This window comes from Nylanderia fulva, unplaced genomic scaffold, assembly GCF_048542155.1.
Source record: "Nylanderia fulva isolate GAGA-0341 unplaced genomic scaffold, ASM4854215v1 Scaffold5, whole genome shotgun sequence".
NCBI lineage: Eukaryota > Metazoa > Arthropoda > Insecta > Hymenoptera > Formicidae > Nylanderia > Nylanderia fulva.
The window spans coordinates 5,819,850-5,840,185 of record NW_028190587.1 but is presented as its reverse complement, the minus strand read 5'-3'; the positions used below and the strand labels follow the sequence as shown (position 1 = coordinate 5,840,185).

The 20,336-nt window shown below is 33.5% G+C and overlaps 2 protein-coding genes across 4 annotated transcripts in view; one reads left to right on the top strand and one right to left on the bottom strand.

The window, feature by feature from the left end:
• Positions 1-9,580, bottom strand: part of tn (tripartite motif containing protein thin) — a 149,735-nt gene extending 140,155 nt beyond the window's left edge. Inside the window, exon 1 of the mRNA XM_029316636.2 lies at positions 9,538-9,580. The gene's annotated coding sequence lies outside the window, so the exon portion shown is untranslated. The remainder of the gene's footprint in view (positions 1-9,537) is intronic.
• 5-HT1 (serotonin receptor) overlaps positions 1-20,336 on the top strand; it is a 127,581-nt gene that overhangs the window by 10,333 nt on the left and 96,912 nt on the right. The window lies entirely within an intron of this gene.

Below are 20,336 nucleotides of genomic sequence, written 5' to 3'. Positions count from 1 at the left end.
ATTAGTTGCCGGATAGCGCTGCCCATTCATTATTATCAGTGCTTTCATTGTGGAAGATTGTTCAATCTGTATATTCAATCAAAAGTGAACCTAATCTAATTTAAAGTAAAACTTTAGGTAAAACAGAGCAAGGGCAGCATCCCCTTAAGAAAAAAAAGAAAAGAAAAAATTCTCCTCTCGTACGGGAAGGAATTATTCAATCGCGTAGGACGATAATTTTATATTTACCCCGTTATCCTTCAAACTTTGTCGTCGTTGTTAAGAGGATGCTGACCATAACTGTTTTACCGACTTTGAGTTTAAGGGTTTTTCTTTTATTGGCTATACAAATTAAAAAAAGCCTTTTCCACAATTAAAGTACTGATAATAATGAACGGAAAGCGCTGTAATTTCGTGTAAAAAACAATAAAAAGTTAAAAAGTTACAATTTTTTGTTGGCCTCTTGCATCACGTATAACAATAGTTATTTAATACAAAGTTTTGCAGTTTATTGTGCACAAATATGGACGCTCCCATGATAGAGATGACATGAAAGAATAATACAGAAGTAATAAAATGAGATTAAAAGCCGTATCAAAAGATTGTACTTGAATTAATGATGTATATATATTTGCGTGCGAAATCGATGTCGAGGCATAAAACAGCCAAAATTAGTGCCGGATAGCGCTGCCCATTCATTATTATCAGTGCTTTCATTGTGGAAGATTTGTTCAATCTGTATATTCAATCAAAAGTGAACCCTAATCTAATTTAAAGTAAAACTTTAGGTAAAACAGAGCAAGGGCAGCATCCCCTTAAGAAAAAAAAGAAAAGAAAAAATCTCCTCTCGTACGGGAGGAATTATTCAATCGCGTAGGACGATAATTTTATATTTACCCCCGTATCCTTCAAACTTTGTCGTCCTTTGTTAAGAGGATGCTGACCATAACTGTTTTACCGACTTTGAGTTTAAGGGCTTTTCTTTTTATTGGCTATACAAATTAAAAAAGCCTTTTCCACAATTAAAGTACTGATAATAATGAACAGGAAAGCGCTGTTAATTTCGTGTAAAAAACAATAAAGTTAAAAAGTTACAATTTTTTGTTGGCCTCTTGCATCAACGTATAACAATAGTTATTTAATACAAAAGTTCTGCAGTTTATTTGTGCACAAATATGACGCTCCCACTGATAGAGATGACATGAAAGAATAATACAGAAGTAATAAAATGAGATTAAAAGCCTGTATCAAAAGATTTGTACTTGAATTAATGATGTATATATATTTGCGTGCGGAAATCGATGTCGAGGCATAAACAGCCAAAATTAGTTGCCGGATAGCGCTGCACATTCATTATCAGTGCTTTCATTGTGGAAGATTGTTCAATCTGTATATTCAATGAAAAGTGAACCTAATCTAATTTAAAGTAAAACTTTAGGTAAAACAGAGCAAGGGCAGCATCCTCTTAAGAAAAAAAAGAAAAGAAAAAATTCTCCTCTCGTACGGGAGGAATTATTCAATCGCGTAGGACGATAATTTTATATTTACCCCGTTATCCTTCAAACTTTGTCGTCGTTTGTTAAGAGGATGCTGACCATAACTGTTTTACCGACTTTGAGTTTAAGGGCTTTTCTTTTTATTGGCTATACAAATTAAAAAAGCCTTTTCCACAATTAAAGTACTGATAATAATGAACGGAAAGCGCTGTAATTTCGTGTAAAAAACAATAAAAGTTAAAAAGTTACAATTTTTTGTTGGCCTCTTGCATCAACGTATAACAATAGTTATTTAATACAAAAGTTTTGCAGTTTATTTGTGCACAAATATGACGCTCCCACTGATAGAGATGACATGAAAGAATAATACAGAAGTAATAAAAATGAGATTAAAAGCCTGTATCAAAAGATTTGTACTTGAATTAATGATGTATATATATTTGCGTGCGAAATCGATGTCGAGGCATAAAACAGCCAAAATTAGTTGCCGGATAGCGCTGCCCATTCATTATTATCAGTGCTTTCATTGTGGAAGATTGTTCAATCTGTATATTCAATCAAAAGTGAACCTAATCTAATTTAAAGTAAAACTTTAGGTAAAACAGAGCAAGGGCAGCATCCCCTTAAGAAAAAAAAGAAAAGAAAAAATTCTCCTCTCGTACGGGAGGAATTATTCAATCGCGTAGGACGATAATTTTATATTTACCCCGTTATCCTTCAAACTTTGTCGTCGTTTGTTAAGAGGATGCTGACCATAACTGTTTTACCGACTTTGAGTTTAAGGGCTTTTCTTTTTATTGGCTATACAAATTAAAAAAGCCTTTTCCACAATTAAAGTACTGATAATAATAAACGGAAAGCGCTGTAATTTCGTGTAAAAAAAAATAAAAGTTAAAAAGTTACAATTTTTTGTCGGCCTCTTGCATCAACGTATAATAATAGTTATTTAATACAAAAGTTTTGCAGTTTATTTGTGCACAAATATGACGCTTCCAATAATAGAGATGACATGAAAGAATAATACAGAAGTAATAAAAATGAGATTAAAAGCCTGTATCAAAAGATTTGTACTTGAATTAATGATGTATATATATTTGCGTGCGAAATCGATGTCGAGGCATAAAACAGCCAAAATTAGTTGCCGGATAGCGCTGCCCATTCATTATTATCAGTGCTTTCATTGTGGAAGATTGTTCAATCTGTATATTCAATCAAAAGTGAACCTAATCTAATTTAAAGTAAAACTTTAGGTAAAACAGAGCAAGGGCAGCATCCCCTTAAGAAAAAAAAGAAAAGAAAAAATTCTCCTCTCGTACGGGAGGAATTATTCAATCGCGTAGGACGATAATTTTATATTTACCCCGTTATCTTTCAAACTTTGTCGCCGTTTGTTAAAGTCTACGAGCGAACAGGCTGGATATATATATATACATAAAGATTTCATCGTCCGACCTGCGTTTATTTTTAGCCCTTTTTTCGCGCTTAAATCACCGCGTCTTCTCCTCCCCTGCATAAGGCGCGGAATAATTCAGACACGACGGGGGTTATTGCATTTATATGGAGGGGTCGCGCTTTTTCGCGTGTGCCGGGAAAAACGAGGTCGAACGCGCGCGAGAACGGAGTTCCAGAATTTTTCCGGAAATTTTCACCGCGACGATCTCCGTCGCACGTGACGATTGAATTTGCGCCTCACGGTCGCGCGACATTTACAGACCGAAAACTGCGCGATTTAAAATTACAGGAGCATCGCGTGACGTCATAGGGTAGAGAGATATTTATCCTCGACGTCCTCGCCTCGTTCATTAATTTTCTTCCTTCTCCGGCGCATAGGGACGGAAGAGTCGAAGAGAAGCGCGCTTTGACCGTCGTTAAAAATACAAAACCGTCGTTATCACGTGCAATAGCGAAGTCATCGCACGGCTACGTCATCCTTATCCTAAGGGGTTAATACTCGCCCCGGATTTGATTGATGTTTATTTCGACGATGTTGGTTTGTCCGTTCAACTCGGCGCGTTAATTATTATATCGCGAAATAATCCGCAGCTCGTTTCCGGTATTCGAGCGAGAAAAAAGAGGCATCTCGCAGCTTAATTAACGGGAAAGAGGTCTTTTTTCATCCGCCGCTTCGATCATTCCCCGGATCCGGTAGATTAATGTACAAAGCGAGAAGGCTAATTGAAAGTCTTTCCGTATTCCGACCTTATTTCTATTTCTTGACAAGATAATTTTCGAATTTCTCGCATGAACGGAATGCGAAATATACCGCCTCGTTTGATCCGAATATGTCTTTTTTCTTTTCCTTCTTTACCGCTTTGAAATTCTCCGTTACTGTTATCTTTTAAGAGAATTTACACAAAGACTCGAAGAAGGGAAAATAAGAGAGAGAGAGAGAGAAATGCACTCGAAATTAATATTACACCTGATAACGTTGAAAATATACTTTTTTTACATTCCGCTACATTGCGTTCGCGTGTTCCTGGCAACCCTCCATAAATAATATTCTCTCGTGCCCTACATTATTATGCTCTTCGACTTTCATCCGTGACAATAAATCTCTTAAGAGGAGCTCCTGGTGACACTCATGAATTAATTATTTTTCTACGTTCGGCAAAGGGCGAATTTATTGTATTGCTCGGCAAATTGAATAACGTCCTTCTCTCCGGGCTCACAAATCCGGTCTCTCTAAACGGAAAAAAGCACTTCACCTGTCTCGTTTCATCTACTTGTACATTCTAACTTGGGGGGTGAGTTCGAAAGCTCGGGACACCCTCCTCGGGTCACCCTCGAACGGTCTGTGCGACAACATGCCGACCCGATTCAATTGAATATAGAACGCGTTCTCTCGCAGGAGAGAAAGAGAGAGCGAGAGTAAAGCGAGAGATGTTGTTTTCTCTAGCGCGCTCTCGAGAGTCGCCTCGGTTGCGTCCTCTATTTCGTGTAAAGCGATGTAAAGTATATACCGCGGCTCTTCGAGTGCTGCGAGATTTTTAATCTTGGGAAGAGCTCCTCGGGATAGTACGCCGATAAAGAACACGGTGAGACTTTATCAACCGTAGTTTCCCCAGGAATGAACCGCCGTTCGCCCATTACTTAGAATTCTTCGTTATTAATCGTCTCGTCGACGAGATGCATTATAATGTCGCCGGGTTGCTATTTATAATTTTTAAGCCGACGTTCAATCCATAATTATGAGATGTTCGTTTGTATATACGCGTGGATGTCAGTCTTTTTGTACGCAAAGCCGTGCTTTAATAAGCGATCGCATATATACATTTCGTTATTATTGAAATAAATGAGAATGCAGGCAGAGGGATGAGCGCGATATTTAATAAAGATGCGGCGAATATCTTTAGTGTAAATTAATTTGAAAAGAACAAACTACGCGAAATGCTTGAAGAATGTAATGTTAATAAATTCGCGATTTATCTCTTTGAAGATGTATAAAAATATTTTCCAACCTTTTCAACATTCTCTCTGTCTCTTTCTCCTTGTCTGAAGAAAGAAAATGTATAATGTAGGTAATATTATTTTTCGCGAGAGAAATAACTCGTTTATTAATTTATCTATTCAATTAATATTTCAAAAAGCCAGTCTAGATTTCTTAAAAATCCCGATAATTTTATATTACGAAACATAACAATAACTGAAAATGATTATTCATCTTTTACTAAATACATAAATTTCACATTAAATTTGAAATTATATATCCTTTAATGTTTACGCAACATTGCATATTTATGACAAACTTTAAAAATATTTATTATTAAAGAGGTTCCCATTGTAACCGCAGTAATAAATAAAATCGATTTCATTCCGAGGAAGCTGAAATACGATATTATAACGCATAAATATCATTAAACGTTAAAACAACGTTAAACTCTTAATCCATTTATTAGAATATTAACGCACCTATATCCCGGATAGATATTGGCGATCGGAATTCAAGATGTGGCCGTGAACATCGTGAGAATATACCACTCGTATTGTGTCGGATCTATGTATATGTATGTATACATATATATGTGCGCATTCAAGATTGTCGTCCGGGCTTTACGACTTGAATCATACGGGGATGCACTTCCGCCAATAAAAGTAGCAAAGATATATAGAAACGACAGAGAGAGAGAGAGAGAGAGAGAGCCGACGTCGCCGACACGCGAATACCACCCAGGAGATATCCCCAAGATATACCTCAACATGCTCTTCCGGTGTGTTTCCGACCCTTTGCGAATTCGCAGTTAGATTTTCCGTAAACTCCGGCGCGTCGCGCGGCGTGAAAATCTTGAAAACGCGGCGTAAAACTTTGCCGTGCTTTCGATATTGCATCGATCAGTTTTCTTTCTACCGATGCATTCCCAATGGAACGTGTATACCATACATGTTCGATTCTCACGCCAGAGGCAACTGGGACGTATCAAAATTCAATTAAATTTATTATATATCATCGCGTCTCGTTTTCTCATAAATCTTATAATTGGCGGAAATATTTTATTAATTATAGACGCGGGAAAAATGGAAAATGTCTGTCTGTTGAAATAACGCATTGTGCAGAATATTCTTATATGTTTTGTTCTTGTGAAATTATTAAATTCCCGGGAAAAAATTTTTATATATTATTATATATAAATAATTATACAATTATACGCATATAATCGTAAAATGATATTTTGTGACATATGTCTATTTTTATACATAATTATATAAATTATAAGGATTATATTCATATATAAGCATGTCAAATTATATATAAAACATATATATTTATATATTATATTATATGTATTTATATATATTTTTCCCGGGTCCTTGTCAAATAAACTATTATTCATATATACAAGAAATATAAATATTTATAATATAAATGATATATTATTTTTTAGATATATAAATTTATATAAATAATATATTATATTATTTATATAAAAAATATATAAATATAATATTTAAAATACGGTTAAAAGTCATGATCAAGAGCTATAAAATATAAAAACTTCTTGTAATTTAGTTCCCTGCAAATCTCCTCGGTCCTTCTTTTTCCATAAAGTGTTTTAAAACTTGCACAAGTATAATCAGATATTTCCCGGACACCTTGTATAATTTGTAATACACTCACGAAGTTTCAGCTCGGAACTAGAATATAATAATCCCCAGCAGTAAAAGCATACGCGGAGAGAATGTGCTGCCGGTCACGAGCAATTTTAATTAGCAAAGAAGAAAGATTTGACGCGAATTACCGCGACGCGACGGCGAATTACGTGCGATAATTTTCTCGATGGCTTGCGCCATCATCATCGCAATCGAACGGACAGCATTGTGTTTCGTTATGGATGCGTGGCTAGTGAAATCCGCGAAAAAAAGCACGTCGAGACGGTACATCGGGATCGTTAATTGGTAAAACTAATCACGCTGTTCGCGCGCAACCGCGACGCGACAATTGTGTATTTTTTTGGCCATCAAAAGAGATTTTACGCGGTTTTTTTTTTCAGCTTCAGTTTTTAGTTGGACATGGATCATGAGTGCGCACGTGTAAATCCGCGTTATGATGTGTTGTAAAATGGGACTTGACTAAATAGATTCTATATCAATGTGTAATCCGGTCATGATTGTGACGTTTGTTGGACGTTACTAATACTCACGTTAACGTCACATTGTCAATATTTTAATTTTATTTATATTTTCTAAAATCGAGAGTGATACAAGCGCAAGTGAGATATATAGTTTGCAAATACATATGTTCAAAGTTTCTTTTCAAATATATTATAATATAAAATTATATGAAATTACTGTAAAAAATCTTGTTTTTAAAAAATCTAAATTAATTAATTTTTCAAAATTATTTGACATCTCTTTATACATTTATGAAACAATATTTTCTCTTTAGCACAAGTGACTTGTATGAAACAATTATTTTGAACCGATATAATTGAAAAGTATTATGGTAAACGTTAATCTCCTTTTGTAAGGAGTTTTAAAAATTACTTATAAATAATTCAGACCTTAATATCACTTTCTAAAAAAGTATAAAATTATATGAAATCACTGTAAAATCTTGTTTATAAAAAATCTAAATTAATTAATTTTTCAAAATTACTTGACATCTCTTTATACATTTATAAAACAATATTTTCTCTTTAGCACAAGTGACTCGTATGAAACAATTATTTTGAACCGATATAATTGAAAAGTATTAAACGTCAATCTCCTTTTTTAAGGAGTTTTAAAAATTACTTATAAATAATTCAGACCTTAATATCATTTTCTAAAAAAGTATAAAATTATATGAAATTACTGTAAAATTTTGTTTTTAAAAAATCTAAATTAATTAATTTTTCAAAATTACTTGACATCTCTTTATACATTTATAAAACAATATTTTCTCTTTAGCACAAGTGACTCGTATGAAACAATTATTTTGAACCGATATAATTGAAAAGTATTAAACGTCAATCTCCTTTTTTAAGGAGTTTTAAAAATTACTTATAAATAATTCAGACCTTAATATCACTTTCTAAAAAAGTATAAAATTATATGAAATTACTGTAAAATTTTGTTTTTAAAAAATCTAAATTAATTAATTTTTCAAAATTATTTGACATCTCTTTATACATTTATAAAACAATATTTTCTCTTTAGCACAAGTGACTCGTATGAAACAATTATTTTGAACCGATATAAATGAAAAGTATTAAACGTCAATCTCCTTTTTTAAGGAGTTTTAAAAATTACTTATAAATAATTCAGACCTTAATATCACTTTCTAAAAAAGTATCTGAAATTAAAGGCAGCTTTAAAACGAAGCGTCAATTTTTCTGTTCGCACTCAGACACGGCCGATCGCGTTCGTATCGGAAGCGAGGCGAGGATTTAGCAGCCTCCATCATTAAAGTTCGAAGTTCATTAGAGGTTCCTCGGCGCCGATGGAATAACTTTCCCCCAAGTTGTTACGCTGTTCGTTCCCACCCTCTTGTATCCTCCCCCCAGGACTTAAAAGTCTTGTTCCCGGTCTACTCATCTCCTGAGAGAATATACTTCTCTCTCTTCTCGCTGTCTTCGGCGCGGGTCATGTCATTTTAATGACACGTTTCCGATTGCTTTCGCCAAGAAAAGCCGGCCGTCAGACGCGCGCAAGATTAAGAAGGAGGGTGAGTTTAGCGTGTCACTTTTTCCCCTTTTTTTCGAGGGTGACGTAGTGATAAAACAATCCTTGTCGCGATTTCAAAACGATAAATTCGCCTTTGAGAACTAATAAAGGCTAATCTGGATTTATAGGAAAGGGAACACAACATATCGCGCTGCTCAGTTTTAGGATTTAAATGTAGCAATTATGCTTAGAAATAATATAATTGTACATCTATAACATATGTATATGTGTATGTTTATATATATATATATATATGCACGTCGGACACATATGCATGTATGTAAAAAATACTGTATATGTGCCAGTTTTTATCACGCATACGTACGATTGACAGATTTAGAATTTCTGCCAACTACGATAATATATATTATTCAGCTATATTTTTTCAATAATGCATAATGTATAAAGTATCGATATATTATTGTGTTTGTTTGCTTGTTGGGGCACTACGCGATTTTTTTTAATAAAAAGTTCGAAATGTGAAAGTATAAATACAAAAACGTATAAATTTACAAAAATAATACGAAAAAACGATATCTCGTTAATAACAAAATGCTATTTATATAATATAATACTGTTAAAAAGATTATATTACAATATGGTGATAAAAATATTCTTTTAAAAACAAAATGCAAATGCATAGAATAGAATAAATGTTTAATTGAAACAAAAATACTGTATTTAATGTGCATGTTTTTTTACAAAATATATATATATATATCTATATACATATATGCATATACATATACACAAAATATATACATGTATACATATTATATAAAATGAAAAATATTTCTAAAAAAAGATGAAAAATACACGTCAAGTGCATAAAAGATAACTTATATACAACAATAAAAGTTTTAGAAAATAAAAAATACGTATATGTATTTTTAGTTTTTATAAAAAAAAGTTTGTCACTCACTGATTGACGTGCAATAGCGAAGTTGATGACATGGAAGCTCTGTTGATCTGTAACATAGAAATTCAAGATCGAAATTAGCCAACATCTAAAATAATTAATTCTTCAAAAAATATTTAATAAAATAATTTTATAATTTTGATATAAGGCTCTATTAATAATTTTCCAACTCTATATGAAAGCTCGAAAAGTAGAAAGAAACTTTTACAAAATTATATATTATTTCAAATAAAATAAAGTAATAGGCTAAGAGAAAGTAGAGAAAAATTGACGCGAGAAAGTAGATACAATTATTGACGCGCATTTTATTAAATAAATTAATTGGAACATACAATATGCATAAATATTTGACTAGCCCGGTGAAATTTGTGTTACAAATATTTTATTATATATATATATATATATATAATATATTCCAACTAATTATGTTTATATATATGCGTATAATTTAGCCAATAAAAGTCACATTATCACACAGTTGCTGCATTATTATTACACACGCATTATCAATGAACGTACATTGGAATTTCAGGAATAAAATACGCACGAATGTGTCGCGTCGCAGACGATCGTGACGTTGAAGCGCATTTTAATTAACGTCACTTTGCAACGAAATAATCAACTTTTTTTTTATTCCGTACAGCCGCGATGAGCCGATCGGGAAGCCTCGCGAAATTTCGGTGCCGCGATTTCGGCCGCGCATTTACGAGACGTGTCCGAATGCGTTCATCGATCATCTACTGGGAGGAGGAGAGTTAAATGCACCGTTGCGTCACTCGCGCAATTTGACAGGGCAGTGCTTTCGGAAAATCGATTTGCCGGTAACATGTGGGTCGATGTCACTGCAACGTGACGTCGCATCGGCCGTTATAGACAATTTATTATCGAGCTTTGAAAGACCTCTTTACCGATATACAGAACTTACTGCGTTCATTGAACGTATATCTCCCTGTCTCGCTTTCGCGTTTCCATCTATCTTTCTTTCTTTTGCGAAAGCGAAATTCCTACGAAAACGTAAATCGCGACGACTGTGTCGTTTCATATTCTCGTCGAGGCAAATCCGGGTTGGGCGTTTTAGATATCGCTTACTAGGCGAAACGAGGGAAACTTACACGACGATACACGGCAAAACTGTGTCGCGAGAGCGTTTCGGAGGACTGCACTTTTTAGCGAGATCGTGGAGACACGACGTACGTCGAAGAAAATTTATAGGGCGCTCGAGCCATTAATTTTACATTTCAAAGCTTGAATTTATCCTCGTAACAAACGTAATTTATATTTATTCAATGAAAGAATATTTAGCTGAGACCTCCCCACGCACAATCGAGTTATTTTATTATCTACATATATGATTAAGTGGATATTATAAACTTTCGTACATCTACAATCCCAAGATTTATAGAAATAACATAGATGTAAATAACGAAACGATTTTCAAATTTATCCACGTACGTATCATAAGTTTCGATTTTTATACTATAATACTGTATATAATATTTCAGATCTCTTACATTTCCTTTTTATAAAACTGTTCAAGAACCATTTATCAGAATAAACTTCTTGTGGCTCATTTTTCCCTCGCAGTACAAATATCCTAGGTGATTAATCAGTTCTCTTTATATAATGGCGAATTATTTTTACGTTAAAATAACACTCGCGCGTCTCAACTTGAACCATTAATTTTGCGGTCGTTTGTTTTAATGATTCGCGGAGTTTTTAATTACTCCCAACGCAATTCTACGCCCTTTTTTCGCGAACTCTAATGTCATTGATTAAAAGAGAAGGAAAAATACGCATTGAAACGAGTTAATCCGACATGTCTTTCTCACATATACGTATATAAGCAACAAATTCGTGTTCTTTTCAAGTTTTCCTACAACTTGTCGATCTGCATGCGACAGCGCGACGAAGCTTTATCTGTCGCCCCAAGTTTGCAACGAACGGATCACTTTTATTTCTTTCCGGAATAAACCAATATGGATAGTTTATTCACTTGTCGTTATATGACAGAGACAAATACTTTCCGATGATAAGATTTGAAGATTGTTGCATACAGATGTGCATTTATATATATATCAATGACTTTATAAAATACAAGAGTGCATTATATATATATAATGCACTCTTGTATTTTATAAAGTCATCGATCGGCGAAAAACATATGTTGCTAGCTGCAACTTTTTAAGTAACTTGAATTTAATAGTCTTCGTGATCGATAAAGAAAGACGCATCGCTTACCCACATCATAAATAAATGTGTCGCGATATAAAATAATATTTGTGTATATTTTGTTCATGTTGAGAGCATTTATATAAATTTCTTTTTCTACATAAATTATATAAGGCTGCTCATATTTTAAAAATTTTCATCGGCTAATTAAAATTTCCGCTACGTAAAATATACACTTTAATATTAATAAATTCCAGCATTAATTGTCGAGCAAGCAATTACTGCAATGAAAAGATCTTTAGAATATAAATATTACAACGATAACCAATCTACGAATAAACATTCTCCAATATTTTATCGCGTACGCGTATTCTAAAGAAAAATCCTGCACTTTTGATTATATCTACAATCATTATTTATTTAAGCATCCATATTTTATGATATATCTATATTCATTCTGTGCACGCATGAAGGAAAATCTGTAAGTAGTTTGTCGGTACGAATAACAAAGCAATAGCCATTCCTTCCGAATGGCTTATAGGAAAGCCCGCTTTGCAGATTATTAAAAGCTACCGTCAAGTCAGATTCTGTATGACAGATAGGAAATGCCTATAGCCGTTAACGTTCTCCATTTATCAAAAATCGTACACGCTACGTCAATCTCGGAAATTGGCATCCGTCAGTTTACGTCTTTTTCACGGAATATACCTTCAAATGTCTACACCATCATTTGCATACATCTTATTTTATCGTGTTTATAGAACATCTTATAAAACGTAGTCTAAAAGATTATATTGACACAACTAATCAAAATAAAAAATATAAAAATAAAAAAGAACACGTACAAATATATTTCTTTTATCGTACAATATATACAATATATATATATAAAAAAATATATCATTTACTACACATCTAATAAAAAAGAGTATCTTAAATCTGTTTTTTTTTTTTTCAAATTTCAATAGAATATTATTATATAATATTTTCGCTCAGACTCGTAGAAACAGAAAACTTTTCGTGTAATAAAATTGAAAAGGATGTGGCGTCAAAGTCTTCAATAGCTGCGGAAAAAATCGCGGTGCCAAGATTTATTGGAATATCCGATATAACAATGTATCACGACAGAGAGTATTGCGTTTTATTGAAAACACGGAATTCGACCTTTCCGTTGACAATATATATCGAGAAAGGATAGTAAACTCTTAGCGATTTATGACACCTGTCTCAGATAGGGTTAGAGGAAAGCTCCAAACTCGTGGAGAAAGTTTAGATGGTTGACCCGGTATAGAGAGAGAATGGTAATCTCTCTCTCTCTGTGCAACATCTGGTTACAATGTAACTTACGGATAGTCGTAATACTGTAAATATGGATACAGCAAACAATTATCTCATCCCCTTTCGTGATAAACGATACTTCTCTCGCGTAGTATTAATACTCACGACTATTCGCGTAATATCGCGCTATTTTGCAAGTAATTCCAATAACACATTTCATTGCACGCGCGTTTATCAATACGGTAATTATTCGTTTGTGGTTACTTTATCTCTTGATCTGCCTCTTACGATCGCAGTTTCACTAGGGAAAGATGATTCGTGTAATTTTCATTTCATAAAGTATTCATTTCATAAGTAAAAAGTATCACCGCGAACGCGTATAAAGTGTAAGTATCATTTTCCAGTTTAACTGAGGCTTTTTTCTGGGTTTAATTACTCTCCGCTTTCCATTCTGCAAATTGCATCGGACACGAATATATTGCACACATAATTTGCATTTACCGCCGGTAAAAGTTTCCGTTATGCCGTTCTACAATTTCCTAAAAAAAGTAGTAATAAGTCACCAAAAAATACTTTTGTACAAGGAGATAACACTCGAGAGACCGGATGAAAAACGATTAACGAAAGAAGAGCTGTGCTAAAATGTTTAAAGTATAACGCCGGGATAAATAGTGACTTTAACGATCGCTAGATTTAATGTATTACTAATCACGGATCTTGTGCTTTATGAATTTAATGCCAAAGTAATGGTGAAAATTTGGCAACTTCGAGTCGTTTGTTTCTGTGCTTTTTATTTTTTCAGCAGCTGCATCATTTCGCTGCGATTATTAAAATTATTTATGTATTCTCGATTACGGTGGATTATGTATAATGAGTAAATTTTATTTTATTTAGAATATATATATAGATATTTGTTTTATTTATTATATTTTTCTTCGATATGATTCACATATATTTAATAATTTACATCACGCTTTTCATATTACACGTATATATATATATATATATTAAACTGATACGTGTAAAACGAGAAGCGCGTGATTTGAATAATTAAATAGACACATGTGAATCATATTGAAGAAAAATATATTATAATAATAATTATTTATAACACACATTTATAACCTAATACACGAAAATTACAGACGGCTTAATTTTCTGTTATTTATATGACGATGATATTTATTATACTGTGGGTTGACGCGAAATCTATAAACATTTTTATGAACAAAACCGATTTATAGAGGCAAAAATAGAAAATGTAAATATCGAGTAATAATTGAATATCGTTTCCAACGATACGCTTTAACGTTTAATGACGTATCAATAACAACCCGAGTATTTTTGGATTTTATGACGTATCGTTCCGGTCAGTTCATATTACAGGCGCATATTTTTTTCCGATAAATTATATACCGTGACATACAGGTTGCGCGTGCACAAATAGATTTTTGCATTTTGCGATTATCACGGCTGTCAATCTGACACTGAATGAAAAATGCATCAGCGATTATCGCGACAAATTATCGCGAATCGACAAATGTCGCTGTCGTATTCCAGGCTGAATGTTTCACTCTTTGAGAGATACCATTGATCCGTTGCGAAGCGACTACAAATCTTTCGAAAAAGTACGTCCGTTTTTCGATAAGTGCATTTCTCTTCCCGTAGACAAGGATTTAATTATAATGATATCGAGTGCGATGGCGACAAAACGATTCAAATAATCGTACTCGAAAGAGACTAAGTTGTGTTTTCTTGTTACAAACACGTTCCCAGTTAAAATTTTTCTATTAAATATTGCTATTGTGTGATTTTTTATTTTATAATAAAAGTAATAATTTTTTTACATTAAAACTATGCTAATTTTACGCCAAATTTATTTTAAATTACTTGAAGTTTTGCATTTATTTTGTGTTAAAATATTAACACAATATTTGTGTCTCCATTTAGCATATCCATATTATATTAAATTAGCGCAAAAATGTCCATGGACCGTTTGGGACACGTGAGAAATTTTTCAATTTATTTATCAATTTATTTTTCAATTTTTCTATTAAATATTGCTGTTGTGTGATTTTTTATTTTATAATATAAGTAATAATTTTTACATTAAAACTATGCTAATATTACGCCAATTAAATTTATTTTAAATTACCTGAAGTTTTGCATTTATTTTGTGTTAAAATATTAACACAATATTTGTGTCTCGATTTAGCATATCCATATTATGTTAAATTAGCGCAAAAATGTCCGTGGACCGTTTGGGACACGTAAGAAATTTTTCAAACCGTGTGCAACGCGTTACGAGCTTCGTGAAATGTGCATTTTATTATACGATAAAAAACAGTAGCAGCTGTACATACATCATAGCACGATCGTCCGGTATTATCCGATTGTTACAACACCGCTGGGCGAAACGTATTCGCCTCAACTTATGCAAAGGCACACCTTGCCCTACTTTGATAGATATGCAGTTATGCCGTAATGATCTCCATTTTGCGTCTTATCGCGTCTGCGATACACGCGGGGGCTGTTACCCCATCAATTTCAAAGGATGGAATTCAAAAAATTACTTCATCCTGAAATTATATCATCATCGCCGCGACGCGGAAGATCTGATTAGTCCGTAATTCCGGGTAATTTCTTTATCGCGAAATAAACCTGTCAAAGCCTTATCTTTCCATCGCGATAATAAGAACTGCTCTCTTTCTCAACGCGAAATGCATCTCGTCCGCATTTTTTCCCTCTTCAACCCGCGAACGATAATTACCGCTGGAAAAAGTTTTCGTGGCACGTTGGCGCCAATTTATCTTCATGCGGCGCGAATGTGGCACCGAAATGTCTTGTAAATTAAATCGCTGATGTCCCCAGACCCGTCTATCTGTCTGTCTGTCCCGAATAATAACGAACCCAATGAAGCGAAATCTCGTAGCGACGTTATATATATATATATATATATATATATATATATATATATATACGTGCGCCGAGAATATCCGCCTGTAGAAAAATGCAGGACGAAATCTCTTTATCTGCTGCTTTCCTTGGTAGGAAGATTCCGCTCGGAAAATTGCGATCCCTCTCTACGTGAGCGCCGATAGGGTAGACTCTTCCTTCCTTTTCATTTCCTCACCCTTTTCACTGTGTATCGCATCGTGTATACGTCGTAATATCGTATATCGGATGCTCTCCATACGCCTCTCATATATTTTATCTCATACGTTCAAACAAGTGTGTAAGTCGCGAAAATTGCATACACGATTGCACGCGTGTGTCTCTCTCTCTCTCTCTCTCTCTCTCTCTCTCTCTCTCTCTCTCTCCCTCTATATTCATATCGGATACAATTTCCTTGCAAAATTGTTATATCGATCTGACAATATGGTTATAAATGGATAGTTAAAAGAAATTCGAGTGCAATATAAGAGATTTTAACAATAAAAAAAGAAATTAGCACTCTTAAATAAAAGGTTGGATCTAAATGATTATATTATATTGTGCATCGTATATAATCACAGTAATATTTAGCAGATTATTTGCCTTTAATTAAATAAACATTTGTAAAATTGATATTCAAATCTTCTTTTTTATAATATTTCTATATCAGAAAATATATTTATTAATGTGTTTTACTTATTTTTCTTTTCACTAGAACGGACGATAGAATATTGAATTAATCTTTTTCTAAATTAATATTATCTGTTCTGCATTTTTATGAATTTTAAATGTAGAAATCGATTATATCTCTGTCTTTCTTACATTCGCAATTCTGATATTCAATTTTTTAAAACAGTGTGATAAATCATCATCAGATAAAAATGCAATGTGGAGTATGTACAAATGTACAAATCAAGTCCGATTGTGATCTGTCATTCGTCATATAAAAATACGAAATTTTCATAATACTTGTGTAAAATATTGCTTCTGGCGTCAACATAAAGTCAAAAGAATGATATAATCCGAAATTTTAGTAGAATTGCGAGTAACGAAAATGAGAATTGCGAAACATGCTTTATGATACAACCGAGTCAATAGTTTTTCCACATTAAAGTGAAATTGCTTCTGTGGATGCGTGTCCTAAATTATGTTCCTCATGTACATATTACATATATCTTTAAATAAACGTACATCCATAATGAATCCTAGACGACGATACAAGTAATTTAAATGAAAGAGATCGACATATATTTTATATGAGAACTTTTGCAATTTTGATACTTGACCAAATAGATTTTGCTTTTCGCAAAAAAGCTGAAGCGGTTAATTCTTGATTTTTCACAGAAAAGCAGCAGGTGGTTCCTGAGAAAAAAAAATAAGTAGACAGCTTCGAATCTTTAGTAAGAAAAGGATAAATGGATTTGTTCCCTTTTTTCAGAAAAGTAGCGCGAGAGTTAGAGAAGGAGTAGTTGGATTTGGAGATTTAACAGGGAAAGGTGCAATGTGGGACTTCGAACTTTTAAAGGATAAAAAGTCTTAAATAGCGATCTTTGCTAGAAGTTACGTTAACGTTGATACACGAAGAGTGGAAGAGGAAAATTTCGAGTTAAAGTTATATTAACAACAAAAAATATTAAAAAATAAAAAATAATTCAAAAGATTGAAAATTATAAATTGGTCTTGAAAATTACGTTAATTAAATATATATGAACCGAATTTATATTCTAATCGCGAATTGTAAATTCCATTAGATTCCATTTCATTTAAATGCACGCATGCTTTTACATCTTTACAACTATTCAAAAAATACAATGGTATGCCACGTATGCACCGAGTCGGCATCAACAACTTCGACAATTACTGCTATTTTCTTTGTGCGAAATCCGCATATCTTCTCCATGCATTTCTTTGATGTGGCTGGTATTACACTCTCTCATCAAGTAAAATTCGCTGCCTGTTACATCGGTCTCGAAATAGGCAATAATCCCTTGATACTTGGAAAACGTCAAGCCGGAAACGACTTTCACGGTTGTTACATTGTTCATTGATCTCTTAAAAGCAACACTCAACTGAACCCATCTTGATACTGACTGTGCATAAAGCTACGGCGTGAAGATATTTGCGCTAATGAGCAAAAAGTGCATATAAAATAAACATTCTGTTATGAAAAAAGTCACGCAGACGCGAGAAGTGTGTTTGGAATCGATATGCATCGTGTATTATTGCTTTTTTTCACGTTTCCATTTTATTAATGTTTTCTTTATTTTTAAAGGCGCTCTTTTATTGTTTTATTATCGCATTATAAAATTAATTATATAGAATGTATAATAATTTAGTTGTAATATTCAAATAATAATGTATAAGAATCTCTTCAATAAGGATGACAAGAGAGAGAAGAGAGGAATATTTTACAAATTATTCTTAAAAAAAAAAATATTTAAAAAATACACGATACATACCGATATTCTAGATAAACACATTTTTAGTGCGTAGACAACGACGCGAAAATTTAATCAAAGTATTTCTTGATTTATTGGGCGGACGCCGTGAAATGCAAATGACTGTCATTCGCAACGCAAGCCACGTCCAGTCAATTCAATGAATGTCAAAGAAATTTGGGATCATTTCGCATGCATTGGTAGCCATCTACGGGATGGGGTGACGATCAGACTTGGCGAAATTTACAAACCAGCCGTGTAATGAGAGGTCTTGGAATGGGTCTTGGTAAATTGAAGTAAAATCTCTCCTGTGTTTCTCGCCTTTACTTCTACGCAGTGCGGTAACAAAGACAGATGGGACATACTCGGAACTCCGCCTGCATTTCACAATTTTTTAACTTCTCATTCGTTCGCCTTAACCTCATCTATCCACCCCTCTCATCAACGTAGCAACGTGTTGCCGCAAATTGAAGTTGCTAAAGTAATTTTTTTTTTCCCTCGTTTCGTGCCCGGCGCTCCGTAGAATGGCTTGTCGGCAAAAATGATTTAAAGCCAGCTTTCTCTTTCACTTTCATCAACGAGCATAGCCACGTATCTTCGTCGAATTAATACGAAAACTTCATTTATAGCCTCGCGATTTGGCGTGAGCGTTGGCTTGCTCCGGAAACAACTAACTATCCAAGGAGACAGTTATCATTAGAATTTTTCGAAACTTGCATATCATATACATTTCCGGTGACGTTACTTATAATTACAGCACACATCATTAATTATTAAAAAAATTAAATGTTTTAATTATATATAATATTAGTTTAAAAATTAGAATAAAAATCTCATCTCAAACTATTCCATTTTCTTTCGCAAGACTAAAGCTTAACTTTGACAAAGCTTATTTAAAGAAGAGCAAGATTTTCGAGGGTTTTAAAGTGACTTTTCCTTCATGATTTCACACTCTGGTGCGAAGTATCGTGGATTTATCGATTGAAGTAGAATATAAATGAGCGTTAGCAGAAGTTCGAGACACATACACGAAGAACGGACGCGAGATGAGGGTCTATAAAAGAATTTTCAAACTCTGACCGCTGATCAATGTGCGCCGGCAAGTTTGATCATGCACAACCCCTCGGTAGAAAATTTCAGAGTCGGATCGATGACGGATTCGATGCCGGGAAAGACGAGATAATTTTCCGCCCTCGCAGAAATATGCGCGGAAAAAAGTAGGCGAACGTTAACGCAAGCCGAGGATAATCTTGTTAGAGCAACATGACGTAGTCTCGAATTACCTGCTCCTTTTTACTTTACGGCGTAGGGTGCGACAGGGAAACGCGATATAACGATTATGTACATACGTGTTCATACAGAAAGTAATTTTTCGCGAAAATAATTTTTTACGTGTCAAAGCTCCCTTTCTCTCCCTCTAAGGGTTTGACGTCCCGGACTCTTCAAGTGATCCTAAAGTGTTTTATGGATAGCAGCGCGATGTTAGATTCGACCATGAACCCTTTATTGGGTATACAAATTGAAAAAACCTTTTCGCCCCGTTTGTTAATAGTTATATTGATACTTTAATGTGAAAAAGGATGATTCCAAAGATGATTAAAATTTTTTGTTTTTTTATTATTATTCTTTCTTGATTTCTTAAATTTAATTTCTTTATTATTTTGTGATATTTTTAGATTAAATAAAATTACAAATAAATTCCAGTGTTTATTCACAAGGGGAGCAAATGCTTAACATTTTAATGATTCCAAGGAAGAACAAATGCTCCTTTTTAAATAAATTTATAAAATCAAGTACCAATCTATTGATTGACTACACAGATTCATAACAAACAGGGGACACAATAATTTCAAATAAAAAAATTAAAAAAGTAAAAAAATTACATATTTTATCGGCCTTTTATAATTTTTTTACATAAAATTATCACTGTTCGTTATTGTTAGTACTTTAATTGTGGAAAAAGATTTTTCAATCTGTATAATA